This window comes from Panthera pardus, unplaced genomic scaffold (genome assembly GCF_024362965.1).
Source record: "Panthera pardus isolate Hobbes unplaced genomic scaffold, ASM2436296v1 HiC_scaffold_16, whole genome shotgun sequence".
Taxonomy (NCBI): Eukaryota; Metazoa; Chordata; class Mammalia; order Carnivora; family Felidae; genus Panthera; species Panthera pardus.
Genome location: NW_026526721.1, coordinates 104,070,024 through 104,093,304, shown reverse-complemented (window position 1 = coordinate 104,093,304; position 23,281 = coordinate 104,070,024). Strand labels below are relative to the sequence as shown.

General features: G+C 38.9%; 1 long non-coding RNA gene across 1 annotated transcript in view; it reads right to left on the bottom strand.

The window, feature by feature from the left end:
- Positions 1-23,281, bottom strand: part of LOC128777293 (uncharacterized) — a 30,367-nt gene that overhangs the window by 5,469 nt on the left and 1,617 nt on the right. The window lies entirely within an intron of this gene.

Sequence of the window (23,281 nt, the reverse complement as noted above, 5' to 3'; positions counted from 1 at the left end):
AGGGTTTGAGGGAAAGGGACTTGATGAGGAGGGAACACCGAATAGAGTATTTCTAGAGTACTGCTGATGATCTGTTTCTGCAACAGGTTGGTTGGTTACATGGACATATGCCTTACAATCATGTATTATACCATACATTTAGGTTTTGATGTATTTTTTATGTGTGTTATGTTTCATAAGGAAAAGAAAGAAACTCTCCCATACTTTCCACCTCTTCACAAAATAGTCACCCCATTTCCTTGTCTTGGTGGAAATCTGGCCCTCTCATCCACATCTCTCCTCCCCTGTTAGAGCCTTTGTTGCTGTTTCCAGAGCATAACTCTATTATTTTTCACTAAAATCCGTGCCATGTAGATCAGCCACCCACTATCCTTCTTGATTTCTGCACACACACATCCCCACCTTGGTGCAATAATTGAAGAAATTGGCCTTGACTCCCAGCTTTCCCACTGACCTTCTCACACTGCCGTCATGAGTGACTTCAACATCTACATAGCCAATTCAGCTCACAACATGCCCTTCAATTGTGGATGCCACCCCCATCCCCACTTGTAACACTCATTGCTCTGATCTTTTTTTTTTTTTTAATTTTTTTTAACGTTTATTTATTTTTGAGACAGAGAGAGATAGAGCATGAATGGGGGAGGGTCAGAAAGAGAGGGAGACACAGAATCTGAAACAGGCTCCAGGCTCTGAGCTGTCAGCACAGAGCCCGACGCGGGGCTCGAACCCACGAACTGTGAGATCGTGACCTGAGCTGAAGTTGGACGCTTAGCCGACTGAGCCACCCAGGCGCCCCTCATTGCTCTGATCTTAACAACCCCATCCCATGGTCATATCCTGGACCTGGAAATGCTTTTTTAAATATTTTATCTTATTTTTAAAGCATAAAAGCAATACAAACTCACTATAAAATAAGCAATGTAAATGCTCTTAACTTTTTTTTTAAAGAAAGAGACAAAAAGGAAATTAAAATCACTCATGATCCCACCCTCCAGAAATAACAGAGCACGGCTGTGCATGTCTGCCGCTAGGTGTTTGGGTGCCTAAGAGAAAGGCGACCTGTCTCTCACAGTATGGGTCTGTCCTCTCAACTAAACCATGTGCTTGTCTGCATTGTGTGGGAATGTCTCTTGTCAGTTAGTTGACTGTCAACAGTTAACGGAGTTCTGTTCTGGACACATGTAAGCCATCACTTTGACCTTAGCAAGCTGCTCCTCTCTCTGGGTTATAGTCCCTTTTCTGTAGAACAAGAGCTTTGAACTTGATGCTTTCCAAGGTCTCCATTTTCCTAAGACTTCCCTAAAAGTGAAACTTGAGGGGACATCCAACCTCAGAAAGCATCTACAGCGTCAGCCTCCACAGCTGGGCTGAACGTATGTACCATTAGAGCAAAAGGCCCAACCTGACAAACTGTTATCATCCAGAAGACCCGCTGTACAAATCCATGGCCCTGGCGGTATTACCGTGCATTTTTAATCAGCGGCTATTCTGATGAACAACATTTCCCCATTTCTAGTTTCTGCACTCCCTTGGCACCTCCATTTCCATTTTCAAAGGATATGGAAACAGCTCGCTTCACTTCAGATGTCAGTGTTTATTAACACCAGGGCAGGGAAGATGTGCATCTGAACCAGCAGAGATTAAATAATTGAGACGGACATAAAAGCTTTTTATGTTGATGTTCTTACATATCATTTATTGACAATACAATCCTGTTTAATGCTTTCCAGTTCCATTTCGGGGTCTGTCAGGAGCATTCTGGGACATTGTTCACAAACCATTTTATACTGATTCCTTGGCAAGCAAATGAAAAATCTTTGGAGGGTAGCGAGCTAACGGTGGCCATAACAGGAGAATTCAGTCTGTGGTTCTGTGTTTGGTGTCCAAAGGGCCTATGCTCCCCTAAGCCCTTGGTTCAGACAGCTCCCAGGCGCTGTGCCTGAGTGAAGTCTGATCATCACCCCACCCCTTACTGAGGCCCTCCTGCTCACTCATTTTTCTTACTTGCAGATTACATGAATGATTGGCAAAATTCAGGACTCTGATGGAACTCACAAGCAGGTGAGACAGACACACACCTTGGTCTATGGGAGGATAGGATCAAAACCAGACATCACGACTTGGTGAGTAAATGGAAGATTACAAACAGAATACTAAAATCCCAAACAAATGTAGAAGCAGTGTTTACATGGTATATCCAGTCTAGGGTCAAGTACATCTGAGCATAAAAAGAGATCAGGAGCTGAGAGAAATACCAGATGTGTGTACCCACAATCAGAGAACAGTTACCCACAGCAACATACCCCCACACTGAATATTTAGTATAGAACTATATTCAAAATGGTTGAAGCAGCATTCTCATATTTCATATCAAGTTTCTTCACATTTAATGAAAGAATATGTAACACAGTAATTAAGGACTCAGGTTCTGTAATCAAGCATATCTGAGTTCAACTCTTGCTTTCATGAACTCTACTTTTCTCTAGCCAAATGGGAATAATAATAAGATCCCCTTCCTAAGATAATTGCAAAAAAAAAAAATTAATGAAAAGATGTACATAAAGTACTGAATATAGCATCTACCACATCCGGGGAACTCAGTCATGATAATCTATTGTCACTGGTTATAGGTGAGTTCCTTTTTGGTTACTTGAGATCAGTGGTTAGAGATGGAGTCAGTTTCCTTACATCTCTACCAATATCAGCAAATATATTGATAAGATCAGTTTCAATACTTGTGATTATGATTTTTTTAATTCCACCTGTCTTCATCTTTACTTACTTACTTTTTGTCCTGTGATGTAAAGGACGATGTTTTTTGGTAATTTTATATATTTGAAAACCCCTGTAGAAATTTAAATGAATTTAAATGGTCGTATTCTTTTCTTTAGATCTGCATTTCTGAAGCAGATAGCACATAGTATTTCTTTAGAACAATAATTTGTCACATGTTGAAATTATTCTTTAAAAGTATAAACTCCTATACAATTATTAGGGGCTATTTTAAATGTCTTTTTTTTTCTTTCAATAACTCTATGTATGTAAGGATTTAAAACTAAGGCAGTAAAATTCATGGTCCAAAAGGGCTGTCAATCTTCAGGTAGCCCTAAGGACATGGCACGCTGTTGGTGCTTAATAATGATGTATCCTAATCATTAACATAGACTCTTTCTTTGTTTTTAGAGTGTTATAGAAAATCTTGTATAGAAGATGTGCCAACTTTTGGGGATAGTTGTGTAAAGTGCTTGAATGTGGAAGCCACAGACGTTCACAGTGTCCTCACTGAGGTCCCTGTACACCAAGTAGATTGCAGAAGATTCCAAGATTGGTTAATTCAGTGCTGGATCACCAAGGACCAAGATTCTATATTTCTACTCTGCTATATATCTCCACTGGGTCACATTTATCCTCAAGCTGTTTGCCTTTCTGGTAACTTCCCATCCAGACATAAGGGTGCCCAAAGGAAGAAGAGAGGTCTGGCTTACTCATTATGTTCTAACTTCCCTCTATGGGAAGAAAAGGATGTTGCTTTCTTTTCCCACCATATACATGCCCTTTCCTAGCCCTCCATTCTCCCAGTAGTTACATCACAATTTTGTCAGAGATATATTCAGTGTTTACATTCTCGTGACTATTTACACATTATTCAGACTGAGTCAGATGTTATCTTATGAGTTATAGTTTCTTTCTTGTACAACTTTGTGTCTTCCCTAGAGTTAACAACTACCTACTTCTATTTACTTGTTTTTTTTACATTTATTTATTTTTGAGAGACAGAGAGAGACAGAGTGTGAGGAGAGGGGCAGAGAGAGAGGGAGACACAGAATCAGAAGCAGGCTCCAGGCTCTGAGCTGTCAGCACAGAGCCCAACACAGGGCTCGAACCCATGAACCGTAGGATCATGACCTGAGCTGAAGTCGGATGCTTAACTGACTGAGCCACCCAGGTGCCCCTGTTTACTTATTTTGAGCATACTTAACTACTGATTCAACCAAAAAGTCTCCATTAATCATCTAAATTCCTCTCAAGATGTTGAGAAACATAAGAAATGCATCAAATCATATTCCTAAAGAATTTTCTCTTGGAGACTTCTGACCTGTTCTAATCAGAGCTAGCTGCCATTTGGGGATCCTTGTTTAACATCATCCTAAGATGTTCTTTTTCCGTCTCTTGTCTCTCCAATTCTCTTTTTTTGGTGTACTAGTTAGTTTTTGTGGTAATCTCCCTTAAAAAAAAAAAAAGGAATGAATCAGAGGTAATTTTATGAGATCCTGAAAATGTCTTTTTCTTATCTTCATTTGATTGATAGCTCTGTGGGTATAAAATTACTGATTGCAAAATATTTTGCTTCTGATATTTTGAGGACATCTCTCCACTTTCTTTTAGCTTCCAGTTTCGCTGTTGAAAAATCCAGAGCTGTTCGGATTCATCATCCTTTTTTACATAATCTGTTTTCTTTTCTCTCTCGAAACTTGTAGGATCATATCCATGACCCCTGTGCTATGAAATTTAATGAGACTATGCCTTGATGTGAGTCTGTTTTCATCTATGTTGACAGCCACTCGGTGGGCTCTCTTTCCTTTAGTTCTAGAAAATTTTGTTGAACCATTTCTTTGTTGATTTTTTTTTCAGTTCCACATTATAAAACTATTTTTAATTGCTAATGCAATGAGCAAAAAAGATAAATTTTTAAATGTTCAACTTTCACTTCTTTGGTTACTAGTGATGTTGAGTATATTTTCATACTATGCCTACTATTTTTATTTCCTACGTTAATTATCTTTTTGTGCCCTTTGTTTATTGCACTCCCTTTCTTTCCAGCAGGACTTTATCTACTTATAGATAAATGGTTCTTCAGCCATTATAAAAGTATAAAGAACAAGAAAAAACACAGAAAGAGAATTGGTATGGTCCCACCACCCAAAAATAGCCCAGCCACAGTAGATAATTTGGTGTTTTCTTCCATCTTCCTTTCCTTTTTGTTCTAAGCATATGATTGTGGACGATGTTGTTTTCTGATAAAGTTGTGATCATTCTTTTTTCTTTTTTTTAATGTTTATTTTATTTGAGAGAGCACTCACATGCTCACATGTCAGTGAGGGAGGGGCAGACAGAGAGAGGAACAGAGGATCTGAAGTGAGCTCTGCACCGACAGCAGAGAGCCCCATGCGGAGCTTGAATTCACCAACCGAACTGTGAGATTGTGACCAGGGCTGAAGTCAGGTGCTTAGCCATCTGAGCCACCCAGGTGCCCCATGTTGTGATCATTCTGTTTGTACAATTCTGTGCTCTACAATCCTACTTTTATTTTTAAACCTCTAAAGAAGACACTTTGAAATGTGTGAGTCACTCAATTCTTTTTTTAAACTTTTTATCAAAGAGTTCTCTCCTATAAAATCCTAATTTTCACTATGCCCACTTGCTCTGAAATCAAAGCAGGGAAAGGGCTGTACCTCTGGAAACATGTGTAATTGGAAAATTTAAAAATAGTTCTGTGACAGGGTCTGGGTGGCTCAGTTGGTTGAGCATCCAACTCTTGATTTTGGCTTAGATCATGATCTCTGGTTTGTGAGTTTGAGTCCCATGTCGGGCTCTGTGCAAACATACAGAGCCCGCTTGGGATTCTCTCTCTTCCTCTGTCTCTCTGTTCCTCCCCTGCTCATGCGTGCTCCCTCTCTCAAAATAAATAAAAACGTTAAAAAAATAATTCTGTGATGAAAGCGAGTTAGTTTAAGATAAGGATTGTGAATCTCTTAAGATTCCAAGCTCAGGAATTCCCCACTCTTGGCAGATCCTTCCGATTTCTCTCTTTCTCTCAAGAACTGTACCTAGACCCTCTCTATTCTCTCCTTCTAAGCACTCAGGTCCTCATGCCATCTTTCTTTCCTCACTGCCCATTCTAGATCCTGGTGGCCTGGGTGGCCTCACCCCTGGACCTTATTGCCCCAGAGATTGTCACGACTCACTCCCGCACCTCCTTCCAGCCTTCACTGCCTGGTCACACACACTCCCGCCCACCTCACGCCATACTCCCAATTCCTTATACTCTGTTCCATAGTTTTTGTTCCTAACCGCACAAACTTACTGTTTTTATTATTTACTCTGTATTCTCTATCCACCCCACTCCTGAAGTTAGAGTTCTTTGTTATGTTCACTAATGTACCCCCAAAATGACTAGAATAATGCCGGGCACACAGCATGTATCAATCAATAACTTATTAATTTTGTTGGATGAAAAAATGATTGCTCAAACAAGCACTCCACCTGCCTTTACCATCCTGGCTTTCTCCCACATTCACTGTGTCAATTTCCAAACTGGAATTTAGCCAACACTCATTTTTTTCAGCTTCTGATGCTGTGGCTTCTGGTATTTTCAGGCTGCTGAGAGTCTGCCCAGTGGATCCACCACAGAATCATACTGCTGAAGCTCATATGTGCCTTTAATCATACCTAGCCATCTTTGTGTTTATCTCTCTAGCAAATTCCACACTGTGATGTTCCAGAGCACCTTTTCCTTCTGAATTTGTATAGAGCCAGATTTGTGGTCCACCTGTAGCCAATGTTCAAACTTGAGCAATTGTTTCCATTTCTGCAATAGTTTTTTTTTTTTTTTTTTCCAGCTCTTATTTTGTACCTACTCTTGTTGGCCTCATTCCCTCACCTACTTCTAACTTAGGCAATCTTGCTGAATTTTCAATCCACTCACAAGCTGCTTTAAATCATTTTGTTTTAACAGACGGTTGTAAGCTTTTTTTTTTTTTTATGTTCCTCTGTGATTTTTAAAAGCTCTCTGCAGCTGAATGTTAATGGCTGCATTGTATTCCATTATATGATAATGTACTTAACCTATCCAGTATGTATCCAGTATGTTATGAACCAGTATGTTCAACATAGATGTATTTTTCATTTATTTTGTTATCATAAAAACCTAGAGACATAAATCTTTATTTTACATTTCTTCAAATGCCTTATGGTAGGTAACTAGATTTATTGGGGTCAAACTGTATAAATATTTTGAGATGTATGATAAATTTTGCCAAATTTCTTTTCAGAAAAGCTGTACTGATATATGTTCCTAGGCACAGTGATTATTTCAGTATACTCTCGCCAATAATAGGTGTTCTCATTTTATCATTATTTCCCAACTGGATAGACAAAAAAAAAAAAATGGTATTTTATTTTAACTATCTCTTTGGTCATTCATATCATATTTAACATTTTTTCACATCTTTGTTAACTGTACTTTACTTTTTACAAATTGCCTATGAATGTTTTTTTTTCTCATTCATCTATTGGAGGTATTCATGTTCTTAATCATTTTGTGTGTGCACTTGATAAATTTAGTGTAGGAATTATGTGTAACATCTAGCAGAAGTAATTTTCCAGTCTGATGATTGCCTTTTCATTCATTTTTGCCTTTTACATATGTACACGCTGTTTTTAAATCTTGTTAGAGCTATGTATCTTTGCCTTTGGGATCTTTGCATTTGCTTTTAACTTTAAAGAGTTTTCTCTGATCCAGAAATTTGATACTGTCTTCTGGTGTTTGTTTTTAACAGTTTAAGATTTAATAAAAGTTATTCTTTATATATTGGCACGTGTTCTCATATACATGTTTCCCCCAACTAACCAACCACTGATGTTCCAGTTTTGGAGTCTGAGCTGGACCGGCAAATAACACCATTTCCCCCTTGTGAATTACAAACCACTTAATAGATGAAGATACAATTCTTACATATGGAGAACAAACAGAGGGTTGCTGGAGGGGTTTGGGAGGGGGGGATGGGGTAAATGGGTAAAGGACTAAAGGAATCTACTCCTGAAATCATTGTTGCACCACGTGCTAACTAACTTGGATGTAAATTATTTAAAAAAATGAATTCTAGAAAGAAAAAAGAGAGAGATGAAGATACAATGTGGGCAGATGTTGTCTTCTTATTTCTTTAAAGCTGATAAGAACACGTAATTTTAGATAAACACCCAGTCTGCTAATACACCTCCTCTCTTCAGTAAGCTGCCTCCCGACCAAGTCCTGATAGACCCCCAGCCAATGCCAGAAGTGCCGGAGAAGGAACTTCCTCACTAAGAGATGCCAGAGCAGAGGGCAGACCTGCATCCTTCTCTGTGGGCCAGCCAGCTGAGCTAAATGAGGGAGGAGGGGCTTGAGCTGCAAGCGCTCTTGTTTCTGGTTCTAAACTCATCAGTCAGGTATTTCCCTCCTCCTCCCCTAGAAAGGGGAAAGTGAGGGCTTGGGAGGAGAGCAAGCAATGTGACTCTAATTGATGACCCTGTACATAGAAACACACACTCAGGAAAACAGCTTCTCTCTATTTCCTCCTCCAACCCCCCTCCCACCCCCCAACCAACATCTAGCACCACTCATTGGAGAACCCTTCACTGCCGTCCTGTTTTGTGATGCTATCTTTATCATTATTCTGTGTGTCTGTGGGCTACTTCCGGCCTGTCCTGTTTCACTAAACTAACAGTAGAAACAAATTGATAATATTATTGTTCTTTTCTGTTGTCTTTTACTTTCTGGGAAAGCTGACCCCTCCTCACCACCCCTCTTCTTCTTTTTATTTTTTTCCTCAAAACGTATTAGTTATAGCGTCTGTTGTCCTCTAGATGCACTTTAGAATGATTTTGTCATATTCCAGAAATAACCCTATTGGGATTTTGATTGGAGTTATAACCAGAAAATTAATTTGGTAGGAACTGACATCTTTATATTATTCAGTCCTGCCATCCAAGCACATGGTATGGTTCTATTTATTGAAGCCTTCTTTTAGATCTTGTAGTAAAATCTTGTCATTTATTCATATAAATCTTTCATATTTCTTGTTAAGTTATTCCTGGATATTTCATCTCTTTTGTTGCTATTGGGAATGCAATATTTTTCCCATCATGTTCCCTCACTGGTTATGGTTAGTATATAGAAAATCTAGTAATTTTCAGATACTTATCTTTATATGTGTGTGCATATCTTTCATATATCAAGTCATTCTTTTCACTCTTTTATTAATAATGTCAATATTCCCCTGGACCTTACTCCCCAAATCCTCTCAGATCTCCTTCTTGCAAGGAGATCTCTCCTTGTTCTCTCTTCAGTCCTCACCATCGTTGACATCTTTGCTGACCACTCTCTTCCTATCTAAAAAGCTATTATTGGTGGTGGGGGTGGAGGTGGGGGGCCTGGGTGGCTCAGTTGGTTGAACACCTGGTTCTTTGCTGCAGTTCAGGTCATCATCTCAGGTCACGATCTCATGGCTGGTGGGTTCGAGCCCTGCATCAGGCTCTGTGCTGGCAGCATGGAGCCTGTTTGAGATTCTCTATCTCTGCCCCTCCCCTCCCCTCCCCCCCCCCATCTTTCTCTCTCAAAAATAAGTAAATAAAAAGCATTTTTTAAATAAAAATAAAAAGTTATTATTGGGGCTTCTGGGTGGCTCTGTCGGTTAAGCGTCCGACTCTTGATGTCAGCTCAGGTCATGATCTCACAGTTTGTGGAATTGAGCCCTGAGTCAGGCTCTGTGCTGACAGCATGGATCTTGTTTGGGATTCTCTCTCTCTCTCTCTCTCTCTGCCCCTCCCCCACTGCACCTGTGGGCTTGCATTCTTTTGCTCTCTCTCTAAATAGTTTTTTAATAAAACAAAAAATAAAAAGCTATTATTTATTAAGTGCCTCTTGTGAGTCAGGAATTGTGCTAAGTGTTTTATTTAGATTATTGTGTTCAGTCCTCATGATAGCCTTATTTTAGGTAGGTCTTTTTCTACTCATCTTACAGATGGGGAAACTGAGACTTAGAAAGATTAGCAAAATTCCCCACACAAGGTAAGTAAGGGGCAGTATTGGGCATTCACATGTTCAAAACCTTTTCAATCCTCGGTTGTCCTTTATGACATTTTGTTACCCTTGTTCTTTCTTCTCATCCTGTATCTCTGTTGTTTGTTTTTAAAATTGGGGAAATTTTCAGTCATGATTCTTTCAAATATTTTTTCTGAAGTTTCCTCTTTCCATCCTCTTTCTAGGACTCTGATGACAAAAACGTTAGACCTTTCAGTATTCTCCCACGGAAGAAAAGGACTCTGCTCTTTCTACCCCCCTCCAAATGTTTTTTCTCTGTTGTTCAGATTGGATAATTTCTACTGATTTGCCTTCAAATGTACTGACTCTTTCTTCTGTTATCTGAGGCCTGCTATTCAGTCCATCTGGAGAGCTTTCTATTTTGGTTATTGTCTTTTTCAGTTCTAAAATTTCCATTGGTTCTTTTTATATCTTCTATTTCTTTGCTGAGTCTTTCTATCTTTCCATTCATTTCAGACTGCTTGCCTTTACTTCTTGGAGCATCTCTATACTCCCTATTTTAAAGTTATAATTCCAAAATCTATGTCATCTCAGCAGTATTATCTGTTACTTATCTTTTCTTCTGTGAGTTGACATTTTCTTGGTTCTTTGTATGATTAACAATTTTAGACTGTACTTTTGACATTCTACATGCATGCAATGAGACTTGGGGGTCATGCTTACATCCTAAGGGAAATTTTGATATTTTAGTTTTAGCAGGCAATTAACCTGGTTGGGTTCAGGCCACAAGTTCCAACCAGTTTCTGTGGGTCATAGTTCTAACAAGAGTTCAGTTGCCAGTGTCTTTGCAGGGCTACTCAGATCTGTGCCCTGTGAGTGCTGTCCAGTGACCAGTGAGGGACCAGCATGGTGTCAGTCCACAGATCAGTTCTCATAGTCCGATAATCTGTTTAGGATCACACATATGCAGGTCAAAGGTCAGCCCAGGGGTTCATAAACAACTTGATAGGGTGGATTTCCTGAGCTTTTCTGTCTTGATGATCTTCTTGATACTTTTTAATTCCCGTAAGCTTCCCTTTTCAGTCTGGGTGTTTAGTTCCCGCTCCACTGTGTACTTCCCACAACACAGTGCATGCGTTCCCAAACATGAAACGTGCACTCAATATGATAAGGCCAATTTTCATGCCATGTCTCCTCCCTACCCCCAGACCAGTAACAGTCAGCAGGGAGATGCCTAGAGCTGATGAGCTTGCACCAGTTAGGCCGCTCCTCAGGGGCTGAGGATGGGCTGGATATCTGACAAAATCAAAGTGCTATGAAGAACAGGGAAATGGCTGTTGAGTAGACAATGAGTGGTGTCCATACACTGCTTCTTTCCTCCTTTTCTTCCTTAAACCTTAAACCACTAAATGTCACCAACACCCTCCTAATCACTCAGGCTTTTAAAGCTTTCGTGTTTTTTTCACTCCTGTGCCTCTCCTCCCCACCCACACCCCTGTGAACATCCAGTCAGGTGCTCAGCCTAAAGATGCTTCTTCACCAAAGCTTCACCAATGCTTCTTCTCTTTGATATTCTCTGTCTAGCCAATTTTAAAGCCTCTTTAGTCTCCTTGCCCTCAGCTGCATGTTAGGGTAGAACAAGAAGATGAAAGTAGCCTGGATCCCTAATCCCATGTAACCACCAAACCCACTTTGGCTATTTCCACCCACATTGTTAAGAAAGTGAGCTAGAGAAATGCCTATTTTATTTAAGCTGTTGCTACCTTTGTCTCTCAAATGACATCAATATTTACATCTTTAATACTACAATGCATGGACGGGTGCAGCCACTCTGGAAAACAGTATGGAGGTTCCTCAAAAAATTAAAAATAGAACTACCCTATAATCAGCAATTGCACCACTAGGTATTTATCCAAAGGATACAAAAATGCTGATTTGAAGGGGCAGGCACATGCACTCCAATGTTATAGCAGCACTACTGACAATAGCCAATGTATGTAAAGAGCCCAAATGTCCATCGACTGATGAATGGATAAAGAAGATGTGGTGTATATATACAATGGAATATTACTCGGTGATCAAAAAGAATATAATCTTGTCATTTGCAACAATGCAGATGGAACTAGAGTGTATTATGCTAAACAAAATAAGTCAGTCAAAGAGACACAAATATCATATGATTTCACTTGTATGAGGAATTTAAGAAACAAAATAGATGAGCATACGGGAAGGGAAGAAAAAATAAGAGAGGAGACAAACCATAAAAGACCTTTAAATACAGAGAACAAACTGAGGGTTGCTGGTGGGGTGTTGGGTAGGAGGATGGGCTAAACAGGTGATGAGCATTAAAGAGGGCACTTGTTGGGGTGAACACTGGGTGTTATATGTAAGTGAGGAATCATTAAATTCTATTCCTGAAATCATTAATACACTATATGTTAACTAACTTGGATTTAAATTTTTTTAAAAATTACAAAAAAAATAATAAAATAAAGTCCATGAGAAAAAAAATAAAATGCATGGCCATTTTTATGGCCATTTTTCCCAACATAAAAAAAAAAAAAAAGGATGAAGGTACTTTTTTGAAAAATCCTACACCCGTAGACCAAAATTCTTGGCTATTTACCATGTGACAATACTTCTTTCATCTGGAGCTTATCTCAGGAAGAGAATGGCACAAGCTGTAGATATAAGATATCTCATTCTTTAAAGAAATGTATATTACCACAGGGAATTAATGCAAGCATAAGACACCTTGCAGGAAGCAACATGTCCATCAGTAGATGAATGGATAAAGGTCTGGTGCTAAACACACACACACACACACACACACACACACATGCACACACACAATGGATTATTCAACCATAAAAAAAGAATGATACCTTGCCACTTGTGACAACATGGATGGACCCAGAGGGTATTATGCTAAGTGAAATAAGTCAGACAAAGACAAATACCACATGATTTCGCTTGTATGTGGAATCTAAAAAGCAAGAGGAACAAACAAACAAACAAAAAGCAGAAACAGACGCATAAATACAGAGAATGAACTGATGGTTGCCAGAGGGGAGGAGGGTTGGGGGATAGGCAAAATGGATAAAGGGGAGTGGAGAGTACAGGCTTGCAGTTATGGAATGAATAAGTCACAGAAATGAAAGGTGCAGCATAGGGAATATAGTCAGTGGTACTGAAATAGAGTTGTACAGTGATAGACAGTAGCTACACTTGTGGTGAGCATAGCATAATGTAGAGACTTGTTGAATCACTGTATTATACACATGAAACTAATGTAACATTGTGTATCAACTATACTTCAGTAAAAACATAAATTAAAATGTTGATAGCTTTAAGAAAAGACATTTTGCAAAATTTTTATAACTTGTTCTATGTCTTGAAAACTTACGGATGCTTGCTACCTTGTGATATTTCTATTAAAAAATAAAGTTGACCTTTCAGTATCTAAATAAGAAAGGAAAAGTTGTAATTGAATATCTACTGAGAATCATTTTGGTTATAAGTAAAGAGTTAGGAGTCTGTCCCCTTGGATTTTCGGGGCCAAAGAAAAAAATCCAGCCATAACATTACTGGTTACTACTTAGTTACCTTGAGTGGATAGCAAAAAGGGTACTATTGAAAAAGTCTTTTGAATTATGTTTGTCTCTCAGGGTTCTGAATCTTTCATTTACTTCCCTCAACACAAAAAGAACTAAATACTTAATTTTTGGCCTAGCAAAGCAAGGGAAATTATTGGCTAGGAATCCCCCTAAAACACTTAGGGTGAGTACTGAGACAGTATGCATTTCATTAATTTAGTTGCTGAGAACTTTGATTGCTTACTTATATTTATGCAACTTTTCAAACTTATTAGTGATAACTTCATATTTTTTATGTAAAAGAAACAGTAGACTCAGCATTCTTAGATTTAACCTCATGGTTTCTATCCACAAAAAAACTTGGAATGTGTACAGTATGACACGATCTTACACTTTGCTACATTTCATAGAGGAAACCATATCCTAGAATGATCCATTCGACAGGTTCACAATGGTCTGGGAATGTCAGGGTCTCACATTCAGATTTATGACTATCCTCTCTCTTCAGCAGGAAGCTTGCCTGGTTCAACAGACCTTGCTCATCAGAAATCTAGGTCGGGGTGGGGGTGGGGGGTTTGAGGGAGGGGCTTCCTTCTGTAGATACTAGAGTTTACAGTGCCTGAAAGACCAAGAGAAGAGATCACTTCCTTTCAAAACCTTTTTGTTAGTCCTTAATAATAGAAAGAAGCAACTTTTAGTTACTGATCTCTTTTCTTTACAAATAATTCTCTTGCTAAAGGAACAGACAAAATATTGCTAGTAGATATGCAGTTTGGAAGAAAGACTATCAATCATGAGATCTCAAATGAGTGAGGCCCTTTACAATGGCTTCCTGGATTAGAAAGTGTATTCATTGCTCTATTCAAACCTAGCACAGGGTCAGGTACACCGGAGGTGCTCAACAAATATTTGTTCAATGAATAAATAAATAAATAAATAGATTCTATGGACAATTCAAGGAAGCATAAGAAACATTTCCTGCCCTTAGTGAGTTTACCAGTCATACACGTACAATACATAAGTAAAAAGAACCCAATTTTCTAAGAAGCAAAGGATTAGTACTGATTGTAAGTACTGTAGCTTTTCTGGAATTTAGTTCTCTAAGGCTTAGACAAAAAAGTCGAAGGTGAGATGAGCCTTAAGAGAAGGGGAAGAAAAGAGGAAGGAATTCCAAAGAGAAAGATAGGCATTACTACGTAAGGTAGAGCCGAACACAGTGGGCAGATATTATGGCAGAGCACGATTGTGGTTGAGGATGAGGTGAGAAAAAGAAGCAGGGGCTTTGTGTGGAAGACCTGAGCCAGCCAGCTGGGAGCTCTGATTTTCCTTTGGGTCACAGAGGCCATTGTGGTTTGCTCCAGTGGAGGAGAGAGCCAGGAGAGGGCAGGAAGACCAGTTGGGAGGCAACTGCTCTCATGTCCGCATGTCCAGATAAGAGTCTAAATTAGGGCAGTGGCAGAGGTGATGCAGAAAGGAATTGCATCAGGAAGCACGGTGAACCACCGTTGTGGGATCTGTGAGATAAACCTGCAACACTTTTTGCTGGAATCACAGGAATCAAGTCAGTTAATTGTGAGCTGCTCTGACATAAGGTGCACTAGAGTAAATTCTAAGGTGGAAAACACTTTTTTCTATACAGTTCTATTAGCTTTGCCTAAAATCTCTTTCAGAAATGTTCAAGTTCATTTCTTTTTAAAAATACACAAGAGTTTTCAGAAACAAGTAAAAATTACCCCAAATCCTACTCCCATTCACCAAGATTACTGTTATTATTTTGGTGGATACCATTCCACACATTCTTGTATGCACAGATATGTACAAAGTATGATAGAATTTTATTAAAACACAATTGTTCCATATGTGCTGTTCCAGAATCAATTTTTCTCATTTCCTAATATGTTGTAAACATTTTTCCATGTTAATAAATATTGACCTACATATCATAATGTAAATTAATTTGCCTATATCATAATGTTCTATTAATGGATACTAAGATTCCCTCTCTCTCTCTCTCTCTCTCCCTCTCCCTGTGTTACCATAAACAACCCTGTGATTAACCTTATTATGCACATGATTTACCATCTGTATAATTATCTCTTTAATAAAAATCTAAGAAGTTGAATTGGCTAGGTCAAAAATATGTATTATTTTGTGTTTTGATACATATTTCCAAACTGCCCTTCAGAAAAGTACATCCATTCATTTATTTACTCAATAATATTTCTTGAGCACCTACTATGTACGAAGCACTATTCTATGTGCTGAGAATACAACAGTGAAAAAAATGGACAATGTCCCTGCCATCATGGACCGTACATCCTAATTCAGAACAACAAACAATAAACAAACAACTAAACATATCATACATTGTCAAGGAGTGGTAGCTACTAGGAAAGCAAAATAAAAAGCAGAGGGCTGGAGAGTCACAGAGTCGGTGGAGGGAATAACGCATTTGACACAAAGTGGTGAGGAAGCAACTGTGAGGACGAGGCATGCGATGGGACCTACCAACCAAGCATTAACAGTGGCACAGAAAGAAGGAACAGGAAGTGCAAAAAATCTGATGTGGAAACATGCCCGGCATGTTTCAAGGCCAGAAAGGCAGTGTCTCTGGAGAGTTGTGAGAAATGCATGTGGATAGATAGCCAGATCAGACCAGAGAGCACTGGGAGCAAGTGTGTCCAGGAGGGGCTTCACAGCCATTCCTAGAGGTGTTTGGATTCATTGGGATATTGGCCAAGGGGATCTGATATTCTAGTGTGAGAATATTAAAAGAGAAAGGAGAAAGATAGAACCAATCTACTTTTGTGTTTTACCCCTTCTCGGTCTTCTATTCATTAGACACGGTTTAATGGATGTCTATATTTCTCTCCACCCTTTCCCCTTACACCTGGGGTCTGGCAAGGGATGGATCACAGGTAATACTACCTGGGAGATACTTAAACTTCCCTTAGGTTCATTTTAGAAGTCTTACTATACCTCCTAACTGTAAACAGATGTGAAAACTCCTTTTGTCAGCTTCCTAACTAAACTGAGAAATTCTGTTCCCTCTGTCATCTTAATAAAAACTCAGGCAGCAACATGGGCTCATTACAGCTGATTTATACTAATTTTCCCCAAGCCATCTAACACAGAATCTTTAACATGGAAGGTGGTCTACAAATATTTGCTGGGTAAACAAAAGACAAATTTTCTCTAAAAGTACCTTTGCTTTGTAGGTTGTTCTATTATTTTGATTAGCAACAGTTTCGGGGGATACATTCTGCCCTGATCTCTAATTCTGAAGCTCTTTGACGACAGTTCCCTGAGTCTTGCCTTTGGGTGTCTTCTCATCTACTGGGGATGCCCAGGGAATTTAACAAAGGAGAGCACTGACAGACAGTATTTAGGATACAGGTTTGAGTAAACCCAGGGCTTTACTCTGCCCTAAGATGTCTGCCTGAGATGATGATTTCTTCTACAGTGATATTTTAGAAATCACACAGAAAACAAATAAGACGAAGTAAGAACAAAAGAAATCTTTTAAAACATTAACTTCAGGAGGGGTGGCTGGTTGACTCAGGCGGTTAAGTATCTGACTCTTGATCTTGGCTCAGGTCATGATCTCTCGGTTTGTGAGATCGAGCCCCACATTGGGCTCTTCACTGACAGCACGGAGGCTGCTTGGGATTCCCTCTCTCCCTCTCTCTGCCCCTCCTCCACTTGTGTGAGTGCTCTCTCTCTCAAAGTAAATAAATAAACATTAGAAAATTAACTTCAGGAGGAAAGGTGATTTGCTGACAATGGAAATTGCGATGTTAATTAATTTACTTTAGTTTAAACGAAGTTAATAGTAACATTTTCTTCTGGTTATAAAAGAAATTCGTACTCATTGCAGAAAAATGTTTCAATATTGAAAAGCAATAAGGTAGAAAATAAAAATTACTCAATAAGCCATTCTCCAGTGATAGTCACTGTTGAAATTTTGTTGGGTTTCCTTCCATTTTAAACATAATTATGATATTATACATGCATAGTCTTATATCTTTTTCACCTGACAACAAATTCTGAATCTTTTCCCAGCATGTTTTTAATATTATTAGTAACAGATACATAATGTTCCAACTATGTCTTTGTCATAATTTATATTATGTGCCTATTATGGACAACTGTTTTCAACCTATATTGTCAACTCCTATAAGTACTGTTGCAGTGAACACTCTCATACATGATCGTTGTCCAAATCTCTTATCAATGTCCTGAACTACAGCCTCAGAAATGTAACTGTTTGGTCAAAATATATGATATTTATAAAGTCTTTTGTTAAGTACTCCAAAAGTACTTTCCAAAAAGGTCGTATTAATTGACACTCCCTTCCTACTACCCTCAGCCATCCCTATCACCCCATTATATTCTAAAAGACTAGCAAATATATCCTGGGTTCAAACCCCAGCCCCACTATGTTAGGAAAGTTATTTAACTTCACAAAAGCCCACTTTCCTCGTCTGTACAGGGGTGATAGTAATGGTATCAAGCTCATAGGATAGTTATAAAAATTAAATGAAATGAGGGCCACCTGGTTGGCTCAGTCAGTCAAGCATCTGAATTTGGATCAGGTCATGATCTCACAGTTCACGAGTTCAAGCCCTGCATCGGGCTCTCTGCTGTCAGCATGGAGCCTGCTTCAGATCCTCTGTCCCCTTCTCTCTGCGCCCCTCCCCCCTCTCAAAAATAAATAAACATTAAAAAATAAAATTTAAAAATAAATAAATAAAGATTAAATGAAATGATAACATAAAATTGCCTACCAGTAACCAGGAACCAGTAAACTCACCCTTCCCAAATCACTCCTATAGCCAGAGTAATATTTGAGTACAAAATCCCCTAACACAGTTGGAAAAAGTACCAAGCTTCCCTGTTTAATAAAACTGTTTTAATAGCTGGAGCCACACGATTATTGCATCCACACCAAAGCCTCAATATTCTGAAAACAGCAGTGCCTACTTAGTTGCCACCTGGGAGCAAAGAGGATATTTCCGAAAGGTGTTTTCTGCCCCTTATGCATTATTTTCACAATGGTGTTTTTTTTCTTATTATTTCAAGGGAAACATATTTATGTAAAGGGCAATGGCTTCAATTTGAAAAATATTTTTTTTTCCAGAAAAAGAGAAGACCAACATGAATAGCTGCATAATTCATATACAGGGCTCACAAATATCAATCTACTACATTTTGGGCATGGCCTTTCAAAAAGAAATCAATGTTTTTAAAAAAAATGTCCCTGAGCAACTTAACTAAGATTTGAATTCCAATTAATCTGAAGAGTCTGCTGGAACTTTGTGTAGAATTCAGTGAGTTTGTTGTTTGGCGGTCCCCTGAACTTTTGGTTGAGATGATCCCAAGAAAAATGAAATCACTTGTGGAAAGCTGTTTATCAGATGGAGGCCCTAATACGTTGCATGAAATAGGTTCAACTTTAAATACAAAATAGATCATTTTCAATTGTTTTATGAGAATACATTCGCTTATTTTTTTTTTAAGTTTATTTTTATTTCTTTTGAGAGAGGTAGAGAGCAAGCAGGGAGGGGCAGAGAGAGAGGGAGACTGAATCCCAAGCAGGCTCCACGCTGTCAGCACAGAGCCAGATGCGGGGCTTGAAGCCACAAACCGTGAGGTGATAACCTGAGCCAAAGTCAAGAGCTGGATGCTTAAGCAACTGAGCCACGCAGGCGCGCCCTTGCTTAATTTTTTATATAGATATTTATTGGATGTGAGAACATTAGTATTCAGCTCTAGAGAGAAACAACTCAAAACTGTACTGTATTCGTTGTTTAAGAGGGTATTTATCACTACCGGTGAGATAAATACACAGAATGTGTTCTAGATTCTTTGCAGTTCCTTGACATTGGGTAACTTTGTGTCATTATTTAGGAGAGAAACACTGGGACATTTCATGCTGTAAAAACAACAGAGGAAATGAAATTGTAGGATATCAGAAATGGTCTGGGCTACTGTTTTCACCTGCGGTTTCTTTGGAAATCTAAATAAAAAACTTTGGTCTACTGCCAAAAGGTGGCATTTGGGAACAGAAAACTGATTCAATCCTTCCCTTTCCGAAGTACAAATATGCCCAGTGTTTTCCTGTCCCAGTTTCCTTCTCCTTACTCTGAGATCAGTGTTATCAGACCCTATTAATTTCTTATGTGGTAGGTCACCAAATAAACAGAGGTGTATGGTAACAAACAGTTGGGCTTAGATGTCTTCCTGTCTAACTGTTTTGGCCAGAAAAGATGGGTAATTTCTCCTGTGAGATGTATTAGGGAAAAATTCTAATTTAGAGTTATCCAGAACCTGATCCCACCCAGATTACTTCCAGCTCTCCACCACTACAAAGAATGACTTGCCGAACATCCTCATACATGTTCCTTTATGGACCTGCATAAAAATCTTTTTGGGATATACACCCAAGGTAGAACACTGAGCCATCAGGTGTGCATAGATTTAATCTGACCAAGCCAGATGACACATATAGCTATGTACTGTAATGAAGTATTCTTGTATTACATAACATATTCTGGAATCCTACATTTCCCCCTACCGTTTGTCAGTATCCAATGTTCTAATTTTTACCAATCTAATAGGTACGAAGTGATATCTCATTCTTTTTTTAATTTGTATTTTTCTGATCATAATATATCTGAGTATCTCATTATGCTGGTTAGCCTTAGGAGTTTCTTCTCTGTAAATCATCTGTTCATAAGCTTTGCCAATTTCCACTGGGTTTGCTGTCTTTTTCTTGTTAACTTGAAGGAATTCCTGATATACTCTCTTATTGGACATTGCAAAATATCTTCTCCCAATAAGTCAACTGTTAACCATCCATGGTTAACAGGAATTCATACTACAGAAATTCTTAATTTTTATGTAATCAAATTCATCAGTATTTTGCCTTATGGCTTGGGGCTTTGATGTTTTTAAGAAGGCCTTGCCGTTCTTGAGCGACAACGATAACCTCTTACGTTTTCATCTAGTACTATAATAATTTTATTTTTCATGTTTAGTCTTTAATCCCCTTTACGTGGATTTACCTGTGTATGCTGTTTTAGGTTGGAGTGCAGTTTTATATTTACCATATAGTGAACATTTTCTACTAAACAATGTATGCTTTACTCACTGACCTGGGTGCCATCTAAATCTTACCCTAAATACTAATACATACAAATATTTGTGTCTCTAATTTATCTATTTTGTTTCAATGGTCTATTTGGTTGTTCTTTTGACAAACACGTATTTTATTACTAACGTTTTGACAATGTCTTTACATCTGGGGCTACTCCCATTCTTTATTACTCCTTTAAAAATTTAGCTTTGTAAAAAGCTTCATGGGTTTTTATTCTTATATATACATTTTAGAATAGGCTTATTATTAAGTTCATCAGAAAATTATTTGTAATTTGCATTGGGATTGCATTGAATATGTGAATTAGACAAGACTCTTCATATATTACAATCTTCCACCCAAGGGTATGGAATGTGTTTCCATTTAAATTAAATAACTCTATGTTCTTGATTAGACTTCTAATTTTTTTCCTAAAGACTATTCTATACTTACACTAACTCATGTAATAATCAAAACAGCCCTGTAATCTTTTATTATCATCATTTTCCAAATGAGGAAACTGAGCCCAAAGAAATAAGTGATTGCTCAAGAACTCACAGCAAGTAAGTAACAGAGTCTACATTCAAAGAGTTTATAGTTCATACTCTTAACCACTGTACTGCCTCTCAGTTTACAGGCAGTTACTTTAGTTTGGCTGCTACTGTGAAAGATAACTTCTTTGTATTATTATTTATTTATTATCTGGTATATTGTTTTTATTATATGTTCTAATTTATTGTTGCAGATGTAGAGAAATGTAGTTGGTTTTTTAAAATTTTAATCCCAGTATAGTTAACATACAGTGTTATATTCATTTCAGGTGTACAATATAGGGATTCAACAATTCCATACATCACCCAGTGCTCTTTTGTTTTTAATTTTAATTCCAGAAATGTAGTTGATTTTTAAAAGTTTATATTTGCATCCAGTGAAGTTGCTGACTTCTCTAATTAGTTATAATGGTATATTGTTTCTGTTGCTTTTTTAAAATATCAACTGTCAATAATGACAATTTTGTCTTTTCCTTTCCAATTTTCAAGTCCCTCATTTCTTTTTCTTGCCTTATAACATTGGCCAAAGACTTCCAGTAAATGGTAGACTTTCTGTAGTAATGATCATGGGCAAAGACAGTGTCTTAAAAAAAAAGCAATGTTATCCAGAAGAAAGTTTTCATTTTATCTTGGCGATAGTATATGCAGCACATCAGAGAACTGTTTCACAAAAGTATAGGTTAGAAATTGTGCCTAGAATAGGTCAAGAACCTATTCTAAGCAGACAGGCCCTGTGCTTATCTGTGCCACAGAAATCACTTTTCCATAGGAGACAGCCCTTCCAGGGGAGACATAGCTCAGTTGTAACAAACTTGACTTCATGCTGACTCTAAGTGAATTTAATTCCATCCTAAAGCCCTATAGCAACAACACAGCTCTGCACCTGTCACTTGCTTCATACAATCTGCTAGATGCAATTGTTTTTGACAACACATTGGTCTCCATCCCCATGGGGGATTTCACAGACAGCAACATTGGAAGGAGTCTTAGAGATCAACTATTGCTCTCATTTTACACACATCTAAAAGTCCCTATAGTGGGTGCCTCATCACCTTTGAGCAGATAGATGATCCACTTTGGGGGGACTGATGCTAACAACTGAGAGAGTTTGAATCAGACCAGGGGCTAACACAGCTTTCTCCTAATTGGCTTCAACACTCCATCTTCAGTAGAGGTTGTCAGATGTTTACGGCAACATCTCAAGACTTGCAGTGACCTCATCCATCCTGACTTCAATGGGGATCCGGAGGAGAGAAAGAGGAAGCACCTACTCTTCTTTCTTGTATCCCCAAAGGCTTTTCCCTATGCAAGATTGGTGCATCTGCACAAAAGTGGCCACTGGTAGCTCTGTTATGTAGTCCTGGGGCTTGAGTACAGTCAGACACATCAGAAGCTCTGAGTAGGTAACCAAACACAACCCCTCCCTTTTATACATACCCAGGGTGACTAATACTTGTGGTAGAAATGAGTGAACTGAAAAGCCCCACAGGAACCTCAAACCCAGTACATCCAAAATGGAACTTCTCACTGTCTCCTCCAAACGCACTCCCTTCTCACCGTAACCCCTGCCCAGGACCTAGAACAACCTCCATTCCACCATCCTCAGCACCTTCCTGTCCATCACACCTGAGGAGTCACTCAGCACCCTGAGAATATCTCCTGACCACCCTCTCCTTCCCATTATGATTGAGGACTTGGCCACACCCTCCCAGCTACTCTAGGAGATTACCCCTGACTCCTGGGATCCACCCTTCATACTACTGCCGGAGGGAATCTTCAAATCATGCCTTCACATGTAACCATGTCTCCTGCCTAAAGGCTTTCAAGGCTCCCCACCACTCTCGGAGCAGATGCTCCTTAGCATGGCATCTACTACCCTCATAGCACAGGCTCTTTGCCCTCTCCAACCTCACACTCTGACAGCAGGATCCCCAGATCTCCATCTCTGTACCCTCCCTGACTGTGCTTCTGATCACTGTTCCCCCTACATAGAACCTGCATCCCCTTCCACTGGGAACAGTCTAATGTCTCTAGGAGCATGTTGGAGGCCCCTGATCTGGGAACCTTTGCTCCCTCCTCACACTCCTTGTCCTGCTGAGGTGCCCTCCCTCTGGGCTTCTTCCAAGACCCTGTGCATCCGCCCCACTAAACTGTAACGGTTCTTTCCTGGACACTGTAAGAGACTAGATTC